Source organism: Dama dama, chromosome X, assembly GCF_033118175.1.
Source record: "Dama dama isolate Ldn47 chromosome X, ASM3311817v1, whole genome shotgun sequence".
NCBI lineage: Eukaryota > Metazoa > Chordata > Mammalia > Artiodactyla > Cervidae > Dama > Dama dama.
Window position 1 is genome coordinate 19075715 of NC_083714.1, and position 14502 is coordinate 19090216.

The window sequence follows — 14502 nt, forward strand, 5'->3', positions numbered from 1 at the left end:
AATTCCATCACCTCCACTAGTTTTGTCCATAGTAATGCTTCCTAGGGCCCACTTGACTTCACATTCCAGGATGTCTGGCTTTAGGTGAGTGACCACATCTTTGTGGTTATCTGGGCCATTAAGACCTTTATTTTGTATAGTTCTTCTGTGTATTCGTGCCTCCTCTTCTTAATCTCTTCTGTTTCTGTTAGGTCCTTGCCATTTCTGTCTTTTATTGTGCCCATCTTTGCATGAGGTGCTCCCTTGGCATCTCCAATTTTCTTGAAGAAAGGTTTAGTATTTCTGATTCTATTGTGTTCCTCTATTTCTTTGCATTGTTCACTTAAGAAGGCTTTCTGATCTCTGCTTGCTATTCTCTGGAACTCTGCATTCAGTTGGATATATCTTTCCCTTTCTCCCTTGTTTTTCACTTCTCTTCTTTTCTCAGCTATTTATAAGGCCTCCTCAGACAACCACTTTGCCTTTTTGCATTTGTTTTTCTTAGGGATGGTTTTGATCACTGCCTCCTGTACAGTGTTACAAACCTCTGTCCATAGTTCTTCAGGCACTCTGTCTACCAGACCTAATCCCTTGAATCTATTCATCACCTCCAGTGTATAATCATAAGGGATTTGATTTAGGTCATACCCGAATGGCCTAGTGATTTTCCCTCAGTTGAGCTCAGTTGCTCAGTCATATCCAATTCTTTGTAACTCCATGGACTGTGTAGCACACCAGGCTAGACAGTGTGTTGTGTGCATCACCAATGCCTGGAGCCTGCTCAAATTCATGTCCATCAAGCTGATGATGCCATCTAACCATCTCATCCTCTGTCATCCCCTTATCCTATTTTCTTCAATTCAAGCCTGATTTTTGAAATGAGGAGCTGATGATCTGAGCCACAGTCAGTTCCAGGTCTTGTTTTTGCTGACTGTATAGAGCTTCTCCATCTTTGGCTGCAAATAATATAATCAATCAGGTTTCAAATGAAATTAAAAGATATTTTCTCCTTGGAAGAAAAGCTATAACAAATCTTGATAGCATATTAAAAAACAGAGACATCACTTTCCTGACAAAGTTCCACATAGTCAAAGCTATGGTTTTTCCAGTAGTCATGTATGGAAGTGAGAGTTGGACCATAAAGAAGGCTGAGTGCCGAAGAACTGATGCTTTCCAATTGCAGTGCTGAAGAAGACTCTTGGGAGTCCCTTGGACAGCAAGGAAATCAAACCAGTCAATCCAAAAGGAAATCAGTCCTGAATATTCATTGGAAGGACTGACGCTGAAGTTGAAGCTCCAATACTTTGGCCATCTGATGCGAAGAGCCAACTTATTGGAAAAGACCCTGATGCTGGGAAAGATTGAAGGCAGGAGAAGGGAGCGACAGAGGATGAGATGGTTGGATGGCATCATTGACTGAATGCACATGAGTTTGAGCAAACTCCGGGAGATAGTGAAGGACAGGAAGCCTGGCATACTGTAGTCTATGGGGCTACAAAGAGCTGGACTCAACTTAGCTACTGAAGAACAACAAATTATGAGCTAATTTATTTTGGAGAATGACATCTAGGAATGTATTTCTTTTAAAATATAATTTCATTTATTTATTTTTGGCTGTGCTGTGTCCTTGTTGCTGTGCAGGCTTTTCTCTAGTTGTGGCAATTGAGGGCTACTCTCTAGTTGAAATGCATGAGATTCTCATTGCACAGGCCTCTCTTGTTGTGGAGACAGTGTCTAGGGCACATGGGCTCAGTAGTTGTGGCTCCTGGGCTCTAGAGTACAGGCTCAATAGTTGTGCCACGGGCTTAGTTACTCTGCAGTATATGAGATATTCCAAGATCAGGAATGGAACCCATGTCTCCTGTATTGGGCATGTGGATTCTTTACCACTGAGACACCAGTGAAGCCCATGGGAATGTGTATTTCTGATCTAAGTTTTGCACCTGACCTTTCATCAAGAGGAAATTTCTACCAGGATTTTCCAATGAGATTATTCACAAAAAATCTGCATTATCTGCAATTCAGCGACAATTGATGATGGAGATAGCGTGACATAAGGATTTAAGTGTCCATTATTAAAGAACTTGAAAGTGAAAGTGAAGTTGCTCAGTCATGTCTGACTCTTTGCAACACCATGGACTCTAGCCTACCAGGATCCTCTGTCCATGGGATTTTCCAGGCAAGAATACTGGAGTGGATTGCCATTTCCTTCTCTAATTAAAGACCTTACTTGTATACAATTCTGAAAATCAGGTATCTAGACAAAGCCCTGATTTCTAAATAGAAGTGTGGAGTTACAATCACCTGTTATTCTCCACAACCAGGACATGCCATCAAATTGGCTTGTTTGGATTACTTTGGTTATGTTTATTTCATTATCATATTTGGCACAGGCTAACAAATTGACACTTTGGGAACCACTCCAGGCTCTTTGTTATACAAATATTACCTCAGAACAAAATATATAAATTCCTTAATGAATATATTTGTTCCATGGGAAAGTGAGTCTCATGATTTTATTTTCCCATGAACCACACAATTCTTAATAACACAGAAGAAAGGAGTCATAAAAAAAAAAACATGGGAAAATAGAGAGGAAAGCAAGGAAAGTGCTAATCTAACTAGCTTCAGCTTCCAACTTTGACACTGCTTTCATTGGTTTCAAACAATATCTATATGCTTTTTTCTCCTGTTGTTATTGTTGTTGTTCATTGCTTGGAGCTTGAAACTATAACAAAGAAATAGGAAATCTTTCCTTTCTTCAACTCTTCAGTCTAGATAGTAATAATTTTTTACTCTAACATTCAGACTTAGGTCTATAAGGTTTTTAACTAACTTCATTTATCTTAGATTTATACTACATCTGCTCATAGGAAGTGTTTATAAATTCCTCATGAAGTCAGTACCATGCAGTATTCACTGTTATCCTTATTTATCATTGTTTCTGGGATGTGAGTTACCCATGCAGGTGCTCAACTCTTTCATCTCTCAAATTATGACTTTTTGTCTTTGACCTTCATAACTCTACTCTGCTTAACAGGACCCCACAAGCTCTTTATTGTCCTTTATTTGCTCTATATTTTTTTCTCTCATAATATTGGCTGATAGGTTCTTGTGTGACATTCTCTGAGTTCTGCATGGACTGGTATGTTAGAAGCTAACCTCCAATTACTGTTTCCAGCTTTCTTTTTTTTTTAAGGAAAAATATTTATTTATTTATTTTATTTGGCTGTGCTGGGTCTTAGCTGCAGCATGCAGGGTCTTTTGTTTTTAGTTGTAGCATGTGGGATCTAGTTCCCTGACCAGGGATTGAACCTGAGCCTTCTGCATTGGGAGCATGGAGTATTATCCACTCACTGGACTAACAGGGAAATTCAGTTTTGTACTTTCTTAAACTTGAAGCACTAAAATTCAGAAGTCACAGAATTCTTTATTGATCATGTCCAACTTTTCTTTCTCTGATGACAACCTGCCTTCTCACTATAATTACTGAGGGTCATGCAAAAGGTCCCCCACCCCCACCCCAGCAGACCTAATCCTGTGAGGGGAACCATGCAGTGAACAGGGAACTGGCACCAGAAATTTCTGAATCAGTCCTATCATTTCTTATTGAAAAAATCCCCAAACTCCAGAGGTCCTTTCATCTTCTGTTACCTTTATTCCCACAAACCAGTTTCTTTTAGCATCATATTTCCCCGCAAACAGTAGTCAAGAACTCTAGCTCTTCTTCCACCTTTCCATCTTTGATAGTGACATTTCTCAGTTGAACCACCTTATTTATAGCTTTATGCTTTGTTTTACCAGTGTTGGCTGCTGCCTCTTAAGCATGTTCTTTATATATTTTGAACACTTGCTGCCTTTCTTCTTTTGCTCTTGCCAATATGATATCACACATCAGCTGCAACTGGTGTAATTTGCCATGATTAGACATGACCAAAGGAAGCCCTAGTGAGGACAAAAATGGAGAACTCCTATATCCTGTTATAATACATGCAGAGAAAATCAGAGATTGTCCTAGTACTAGCATAGCAAAGACTTCAAGGCCCCAGCACAGAAATTGGGCCTAGGTAATATGACTTCCTTAGTAGAGGGATTACTGCCTTCTCTAGCACTATGAGTTGTCTCTGGGTGCTGAATATGGGGCCAAGGAAGGTGTAAAATACAGCAAGCTAAAATTCACACTCCCCTAATCTGGTTGGTGTTTCTCTCTGTGTGGGATGCCTAGATAAGAATTTATGGCATGCCTCTGAAAAATGCAAGGGAAACCATGGGCAGAAAGGTCAACTCTGATATCTTTATCTCATTTGTATCCTTTGAGCTGCTGACCTACTTTGAATGTAAGCCAAAGTGCAAGTAACCTTGAATGGGACTCAGGCTTTCTGAATTTGCCTCTTGTAACTGGAAATCAATTGTTCCTTTTCTTATTTCCATTGATCTGTAGATCTTATCAGCAGGTCTCCAGGATAACACATAGAGGCAGGAGCTCTATGGGAGTCCTTACCCCACTCATCCGTTCAAATTAATTTCTTGCCCCCATCCCCTTTGTTGTAATTTCATTGACCATTGATTCTGGATATGTGAATGTACTGACATTGAGTAAAATCAGTTGATCTTCAAAAAAAAATGTTTTGAGCACCTACAATATGCCAGTTAGGTGCACTGGGGATATAGAACTGAACAATGGAGGTAAAGACTCCCCTGGAGTTACCATTAGACAGTATGTTAGGTGGTGAAAAGTGATGTGGAGGAAACAGAAGAAGAAAAAAAGCAGAACAAGGAGTGCTAGGGGCTACTTTCAATGGGTGATTAGTGAAAACATCACTGAAAAGGTAACATTTAAGGAACAATCTTGAAGGAAATGAGGATGCAAGTCACACAGTATCCCAGGGAAGATAGTTTCGGGTGAAAAGACCAGCAAGTGAACACTCCCTGAGCTGAGAGCAGGCTGAGGATTTTTAAGAGATAGCAAACTCAGTGTGCCTGTAAAGAAGTGGGGAGAGGGCACCATGAAGGCCCATATGCAATTGCAGGGTACCTTTAATATGCCCTACCATGGCTGGAAGAGAAAGTCATGATTTGTTTGGGATGACTTTTCCTCATTTACCTGTGATAAATATCCTTCCTAACTCCTTCCATGAGCATTTTCTGCTGTACCTCAAGCTCAAGTCTACTAGTCATCTTCTGGATGATGCACGCTGCTCATCTTAGGTGTAAGTTGCCCACTAACTTTGTGAAATTAATGCCAATGAATGGTATCCAGTTTCTAACATCCTATCTCCATTTTAAAAGCATGATATTATACACAATAATGAGAGCTATCGTATGTTGGGTAATTGCCATGCGCTAGATACCTTACTAATGTTGTATAATTTGATCACCCAACAACCCTGTGATGCAAATGAAGATACTGAGTTCATTTTACAGTTGAGGATCCTGAGGATTAGTGAGGATGAACACTGTGCTTAACATTATAAAGCACTAAATGGTAGAGTTGGGCTTTAAACCTAAGATCCTTCTCCTTTCACCATACATCAACATTGAAAGCAGCACTATTCACAATAGCCAAATGATGGAAATAATCCAAATTTCTATCAACAAATTAGTAGATAAATAAAATTTGGTACATTAATAGTGGAATATTATTCAGCCTTACAAAAGAATGAAATGCTAATACAATGGGAATTATCCTTCAAAATAATATGCTAAATAAAACCAGCCAAACACAAAAGACCATGTAGTATATGATTCTGTTTACATGAAATGTCCAAAATAGGCAAATCCATAGACACAGAAAGCAGATTAGTGGTTGCCTGGGGTTAGGGGTAGAAAAACAGATCAACTGTATATGAGCATGAATTATTTCATTGGGATAATGAAAATATTCTAAAACTGGAAATATAACAGCTATGTAATGCTATAAATTTACTGAAAAGACATAAGATGGTATGTAAATTCTACCTCAATGAAGCTGATTTTTTTGAGACAGGTCTGACTTTCTAGAGCTTTACTAGATTAGAAGAACACAGTATATGATGCAAGTGAAGGTTACACTATCCAGGAACAAAAATGGAGCATTTTGAGAAGTGGGAGAGAGAAAGAAGGCAGAGTAAGAGACCAGACATGAAAGCTCCTCCCCCCTCCCCCATCCATCTGACCATCATGAGAACAGAATCTGAGGGAATGAGTGAAGGTTTGACAAACATTTTCCAACGGAGTTTGAGGGAAAATTGAAAATAGGGTGGAATTTTTACCCAATTTGGTCTTTGGAACTCAAAGACACCACCTTTCTGTGCCCTCTTACTAACAAGGGGTGATGATAACAGAAAAGAAATGGATACAAGACATATCTAGGCAGAGACTGAGTCCTGTCTCCCTCAGCTCCTACCTGGCATATGCTAATCCAGAAGATCGTACATGTTCCCAGTGGAGGACATGGAAAATAGCTGAATGCTGAAAGCCAGCATGCCTGCCATGGGGCCACTGCCATGAGGAGCAAAGTGACCCAATGGCAGAGATTTCAGGAAGACAGCCTCATTAAAGGGATGGAGAATGTGGCTGAGATTCAGAAGATCTGAAAGGCAGGTAAGAGAAGAAATAGTACCAAGATGGCAGGGTGGTGAAAACCCTGGCCCTTACATGGGCTGAGATCATAGACACTATGTTCCACAAGCCCCAGATTTCATCATTAAATGCCAGAAGGGTGCCAATGTTATGTGTGTGTGTCAGAAGGAGCATTGCTGAGGACATTACTATAGAGGCCAATGAAGAACCACACAAGGACACCGATGTCAGCTGGTTGCTCCTTCTGTCACCATCTTGAGGAGTAAGGACATAGAAGTGGCTTGTGTGGCCACAGCTTGTCCAGGGGAAGGTTGAAACTCTGAGAATTATTCAAAGGAACTAAGATAACCCACAAAATACTTCTTTAAAAATTCCTTAATTTCCTCCCCCCCTTTCTTGAAGTACAGTTAATTTACAATGTTGTATTAGCTTCAAGTACAGCCAAGTGATTAAGTTATATACATATATACATATTCTTTTTAAGACTCTTTTCCATTATAGATTATTACAAGACACTAAATATACTTCGCTGTGCTATACAGTAGGCCCTTGTTGTTTATCTATTTTATAGATAGTAGTGTGTGTATGCTAATCCCAAATTCCTAATTTATCCCCCCCAGCACTGCTATCCCCTTTCATAACCTTAAGTTTGTTTTCTCTGTCTGTGAGTCTATTTATGTTTTGTAAATAAGTTCATTTATATCATTTTTTAGATTCTACATATAAGTGATATCATATGGCATTTGTCTAACTTACTTCACTTAGTATGATCATCTCTAGGCCCATCCATGTTGCTGCAAAAGGCATTATTTCATTATTTTTTATAGCTGAGTAGTATTCCATTGTGTGTCCATATATATGTATACTGTTTGCCTTTTCATACTGTTCGTGGGGTTTTCAAGGCAAGAATATTGAAGTGGTTTGCCAGTGCCTTCACCAGTGGACCACGTTTTGTCAGAACTCTCCACTATGACCCATCCATCCTGGGTGGCCCTACATAGCATGACTCATAGTTTCATTGAATTAGACAAGGCTGTGGTCTATGTGATCAGTAATACTGAAGAAGCTCAAGTTGAACGGTTCTATGAAGACCTACAAGAAGGAACACCTAAAAAAGATGTCTTTTTCATCATAGGGAAATGGAATGCAGAAGTAGGAAGTCAAGAGATACCTGGAATATTAGGCAAATTTGGCCTTGGAGTACAAAATGAAGAGTACAAAATGAAGCAGTGTTTTGCCAAGAGAGCACACTGGTCATAGCAAACACCCTCTTCAAACAACACAAGAGAAGACTCTACACATGGACATCCCCAGGTGGTCAATACAAAAATCAGATTGATTATATTCTTTGCAGTCAAAGATGGAGAAACTCTATACAGTCAGCAAAAACAAGACTGGGAACTGACTGTGGCTCAGATCATGAACTCCTTATGGCAAAATTCAGACTTAAATTGAATAAAGTAGGGAAAACCACTAGGCCTTCAAGTCTGACCTAAATCAAATCCCTTATGATTATACAGTGGAAGTGACAAATAGATTCAAGGGATTAGATCTGATAGTCAGAGGGCCTGAAGAACTATGGACAGAGGTGTGATATTGTACAGGAGGCAGTGTTCAAGATCACTCCCAAGAAAAAGAAATGAAAAAAGGCAAAATGGTTTTCTGAGGAGGCCTTACAAATAGCTGAGAAAAGAAGAGAAGTGAAAAACAAAAGAGAAAAGGAAAGATATACCCATTTGAATGCAAAGTTCCAAAGAACAGTAAGGAGAGATTAGAAAGCCTCCCTCAGTGATCAGGGCAAAGAAATAGAGGAAAACAATAGAATGGGAAAGACTAGAGATCTCTTCAAGAAAATTAGGGATACCAAGGGAACATTTCATGCAAAGATGGGCACAATGAAGGACAGAAATGGTATGGACCTAACAGAAGCAGACGATATTAAAAAAGAGGTGGCAAAGATACACAGAAGAATGATACAAAAAAGATCTTCAGTGACCCAGATATTGTGACCTAGATAATCACAATAGTGTGATCATTCACCAGAGCCAGACATCCTAGAATGTGAAGTCAAGTGGGCCTTAGAAGTATCACTACAAACAAAGCTAGTAGAGGTGAGAATTCCAGTTGACCTATTTCAAATCCTAAAAGATGATGCTGTGAACGTGTTGCACTCAATATGCCAGCAAATTTGGAAAACTTAGCAGTGGCCACAGGACTGGAAAAGGTCAGTTTTCATTCCAATCCCAAAGAAAGGTAATGCCAAAGAATGTTCAAACTACCACACAATTGCACTCATGCTAGCAAAGTAATGTTCAAAATTCTCCAAGCCAGGCTTCAACAGTACTTGAACTGTGAACTTCCAGATGTTCAAGCTGGATTTAGAAAAGGCAGAGAGAGGAACCAGAGATCAAATTGCCAACATCCATTGTGTCATCAAAAAGCAAGAGTATAATATAAATGTACTCAGTACCACAAAACTATACACCTAAAAATGATGAAGACCCTAGTATTCATTGCAGCACTATTTATAGTAGCCTGGACATGGAAGCTGACTAGATGTCCATTGACAGATGAATGGATAAAGAAGTTGTGGTACATATATACAATGGAATATTGTTTATTTGCTAAGTCAAGTCTGATTCTTTTGTGACCCCATGGGTAATAGCCCACCAGTCTCCTCTGCCCATGGAATTTCCCAGGCAAGAATACTGGAGTGTGTTGCTATTTCCTTCTCCAAAGGATCTTCCTTACCTAGGGATCGAACCTGTGTCTCCTGCATTGGTAAGTGAATTCTTTATCACTGATCCACCACAGAAGCCCACGATGGAATATCACTCACTTTAAAAAGAAACAAATTCGAATCAGTTGAAGTGATGTGAATGAACCTAGAGCCTGTTATACAGAGTGAAGTAAGTCAGAAAGAGAAAAACAAATATTGTATATGAATGCATAATATGAAATCTAGAAAAATGGTACAGATGAATCTATTTGCATGGCAGAAATAGAGATGCAACAGTAGAGGTGGACTTGTGGACACAGCAGGGAAAGGAGAGTGGGATGAATTGAGAAAGGAGAGTGGGATGAATTGAAAAAGTAGCATTGACATATATACACTGCCATGTATAAAATAACTAGTAGGAAGTTGCTGTAAAACACAGGGAGCTAAACCCAGTGCTCTGTGACAACCTAGAGGGGTGGGATAGGAGTAGGGTAGGAGGAAGTTCAAGAGGGAGGGGCTATATGTATACTTATGGCTGATTCATGTTGTACAGCAGAAACCAACACAACATTGTAAAGCAATTATTCTCCAATTAAAAATAAAATTTAAAAAATGGTGAAGATAGTAAATTTTCTGTTACATATATTTTACCACAAAAAGTTGGAGAAAACCTGAAAAAAAAAGTGACCCATGGTCATACATCTGTTTAAGTGGTAAAATCAATAATTGAAGTTAGATATGCCTGATAAAATCCATGTTCTTTTCACAAAACAATGCAAATACTATAATCAAATAATGTGACTGGATTTATTTATAAACATAATAATCCTTTAAAGGAATCATCTTGGGCAACTCTGTTGTATTCTGATTATTTGAAAATTCTGTGGGACTTGTCTTCAAAAATGTCTTCACAGACTATGAATCATTGGTTTGATTCTTCTCAATGGTGGCAAATTTTAGTTCTTTGAGAGGGATTGATTTTTGGAAACTGACAATAGTCATTTTATTGATTTAAATATGATTAAGCTGGATAATACAATTTGAGCAGAAATACGTTGTATTTCTAACATAGCACATATAATTGTGCTTATTTCCTTGCCTGATTCATACACCAGCTAAGTACTTAAAGACTTAAGAGATTAATGAGCAGATACTTAAATACATCTCCCAAAAGAATCACTTCAATTTTGAAGGTCAACACTCATTAGAAAATACAGGTTCAGAATATCTATTTTTCTGAGATAGAGAATAGCCTAACTACTACAAAACAAAACAGATATATCATGTATTCCCTAGCAAGAGTTCACAATGATCAGTTGGATTAACTCAAAAATAACAGTGGTGGTCCTCTCAATATTAAGCTTCAATTTTATGTCTCATAATTCAGTTTCAGTCTGGCATCTTCCCTAGAGATAAAACTTTTTAAAAACAGATTAACCATCAACCAGAAAGATTCATGACAGCAATGTGTAGACTGTATATATAAGAATAAATACAATTTAGGAGGAGTTCTTTGTTTTATCTGAAAAAGATAAGAACCTCTGTGTGTTTGCCCATTTTTATAACCTAATCTCTTTTGGTAAGAATACAACTTTTGGATGCATCTCTTCAGCAATAAATTTCTTTCTTCATTTTCAACCAAATGCTTGATCTGTAGACATATTACTTCTTGCTGATTTTAGAATTATCTGATTGTTAGAGCAGTAAGTAGTCTGTAATTAGATTATAAAAATTTGAGTACAGATTATTTTAATGCAACATTATGCACAGAATGAGATAGAGAATAGCCTAACTACTACAAAACAAATATTTGTAGTACTTGAGTATTGATATATTGAAAGAATTCAGTTGAACCATACATTTGGTTACAGCTCAGTGTTTGATTCTATTCATAGGATGCATTTCTTTCTCAATGTAGATTGTCTATATACTATCCATCCCTAATCACTTAACTCCAAGCCAACATTTCCCAGGCATTCTCCTTCCCAAATACCAGACTCCTATCCAGTTGCATTTGGGGCATTTGCACTTAGGTAATTATAGTTAAGACTGAGGAATGGCTATGCAGACTGTGTACTATTCAATTTACAGAGACTACCATATAAAATATTGTCTCTTGGAGTTGTGCAACACACCTACCTTGTCTTCAGACAAAGCACATCCAAAATTAAACTTGCAAGTCCTTCCACCAAATTGACCTTATCTTGCTAAATTCCATTTCCACTGAACTAATAGCACTGCCTTTTCTCTATCACTTAGCTTTGAAGTTTCGAAGTCTTCTTGACAACTCCTCTTGTGCTCTACATTCTATCAGTGACTGTGCCAAATTGATTTTCAAGGCTACTGTCAGATCCATCTTCTGTTTTTCTTTCACAATGAAAAACCTGACCATTCCCTCATTGTTTAGAATTGTAGAATTGCACATTTGAAAACAATAATGATGTTGCAGATCCAGGCCAAATCACTCTTACAGATGAGGTAACAAGTCAAGTAAAGGGAAATGACTTGCTGACGGTTGTGTACATAACTAGTTTAGTGACAGAAATGGAATTAGAGCAGGAATCTCCTAGTTCTCATGCCTCCAATCCTTTAATTATAAAATTATTATCATTTTCCCCTCCTATTTCCCTCATCTATTTTCTGTGTCTCCACACTTCAATCCATCCTACACTCTTTGACCAGATTAGTCTATATATAAAAGTATTGCTTTTCTTTTTAAATGTTTTTTTGCTCCACATCATTTTATGAAGTGCAAATTCATTAATGAAACAACATAGATGCAGACTACTTTCTTTTTTAAATTAATTTTTATTGGAGTATAGTTGCTAATTTAAACCATTGTATTAGTTTCTGCTGTACAGCAAAGTGAGTCAGCTATACATATACATATATTCCCTCTTTTGTAGATTTCCTTCCCATTTAGGTTATTACAGAGCACTGAGTAGAGTTCCCTGTACTACACAGTAGGTTCTCATTGGCTATCTATTTTATACATACTATATATATAGTATGTATATCCCAATCTTCCAATTCATCCCACCACCCCCCAGCCCACTTGGGATCCATAAGTTTGTTCTCTACATCCATGTCCCTTTCTGCTTTGCAGATCTGTACTATTTTTCTAGACTCCACATATAAATTATATTATACAATATTTGTTTTTCTCTTTCTGACTTACTTCATTTTCTATGACAGTCTCTAGTTCCATCCATGTCTCTGCAAATGGCAATATTTCACACCTTTTTATGTTTGAGTAATATTCCATTGTATAATATATATGTACCACATCTTTATCTGTTCCTTTGTTGATGAATGTTTAGGTTGTTTCCATGCACTGGCTGTTGTAAATAATGCTGTGATGAACACTGGGGTGGAGGTATCTTTTTGAATTATAGTTTTCTCCAGGTATATGCCCATGAGTGGGATTGTTCTTTTTTTATTTTTTCCAAAGGAGTATTTATCTTTTTAGCTTTTTTTTTTTTTTTTAAGTTGGAGGCTAATTACTTTACAATATTGTAGTGGGTTTTGTCATACATTGATATGAATCAGCCATAGATTTACACGTATTCCCCATCCCGATCCCCCCTCCCACCTCCCTCTCCACCCGATTCCTCTGGGTCTTCCCAGTGCACCAGGCCGGAGCACTTGTCTCATGCATCCCACCTGGGCTGGTGATCTGTTTCACCATAGATAGTATACATGCTGTTCTTTCGAAATATCCCACCCTCACATTCTCCCACAGAGTTCAAAAGTCTGTTCTGTACTTCTGTGTCTCTTTTTCTGTTTTGCATATAGGGTTATCGTTACCATCTTTCTAAATTCCATATATATGTGTCAGTATGCTGTAATGTTCTTTATCTTTCTGGCTTACTTCACTCTGTATAATGGGCTCCAGTTTCATCCATCTCATTAGAACTGATTCAAATGAATTCTTTTTAATGGCTGAGTAATATTCCATGGTGTATATGTACCACAGCTTCCTTATCCATTCATCTGCTGATGGGCATCTAGGTTGCTTCCATGTCCTGGCTATTATAAATAGTGCTGCAATGAACATTGGGGTGCACGTGTCTCTTTCAGATCTGGTTTCCTCAGTGTGTATGCCCAGAAGTGGGATTGCTGGGTCATATGGCAGTTCTATTTCCAGTTTTTTAAGAAATCTCCACACTGTTTTCCATAGTGGCTGTACTAGTTTGCATTCCCACCAACAGTGTAAGAGGGTTCCCTTTTCTCCACACCCTCTCCAGCATTTATTGCTTGTAGACTTTTGGATAGCAGCCATCCTGACTGGAGTGTAATGGTATCTCATTGTGGTTTTGATTTGCATTTCTCTAATAATGAGTGATGTTGAGCATCTTTTCATGTGTTTGTTAGCCATCTGTATGTCTTCTTTGGAGAAATGTCTGTTTAGTTCTTTGGCCCATTTTCTGATTGGGTCATTTATTTTTCTGGAATTGAGCTGCAGGAGTTGCTTGTATATTTTTGACATTAATCCTTGGTCTGTTGCTTTGTTTGCTATTATTTTCTCCCATTCTGAAGGTTGTCCTTTCACCTTGCTTATAGTTTCCTTTGTTGTGCAAAAGCTTTTAAGTATAATTAGGTCCCATTTGTTTATTTTTGCTTTTATTTCCAATATTCTGGGAGGTGGGTCATAGAGGATCTTGCTGTGATTTATGTCGGAGAGTGTTTTGCCTATGTTCTCCTCTAGGAGTTTTATAGTTTCTGGTCTTACATTTAGATCTTTAATCCATTTTGTGTTTATTTTTGTGTATGGTGTTAGAAAGTGTTCTAGTTTCATTCTTTTACAAGTGGTTGACCAGTTTTCCCAGCACCACTTGTTAAAGAGGTTGTCTTTTTTCCATTGTATATCCTTGCCTCCTTAAAAATATGGAACGCTTCACGAATTTGCGTGTCATCCTTGGGCAGGGGCCATGCTAATCTTCTCTGTATCGTTCCAATTTTTAGTATATGTGCTACTGAAGCGAGCACCTCTTTTTAGCTTTTTAAGGTACCTCCGTGCTGTTCTCCGTAGTGGCTGTACCCATTTACATTCCTACCAACAGTGTAAGAGGGTTCCTTTTTCTCCTCTCACCCTCTCCAGCATTTATTGTTTGTAGATTTTTTGATGATGGCCATTCTGGTCAGTGTGAGGTGATACTTCATTGTAGACTTGATCTCTTTCTCTAATAATTAGTGGTGTCGAGTATCTTTCCATGTATTTCTTGGCCATCTGTATACCTTCT

At 38.1% G+C, this 14502-nt stretch overlaps 1 non-coding gene across 1 annotated transcript; it reads right to left on the minus strand.

Annotated features, from left to right (window-relative positions):
* Positions 1–14140: 14140 nt before the first annotated feature.
* On the minus strand, positions 14141–14248 carry LOC133053209 (U6 spliceosomal RNA). The gene has a single exon (XR_009692143.1). It is a non-coding gene; the product is annotated as a U6 spliceosomal RNA (small nuclear RNA).
* Between the last annotated feature and the right edge of the window lie 254 nt (positions 14249–14502).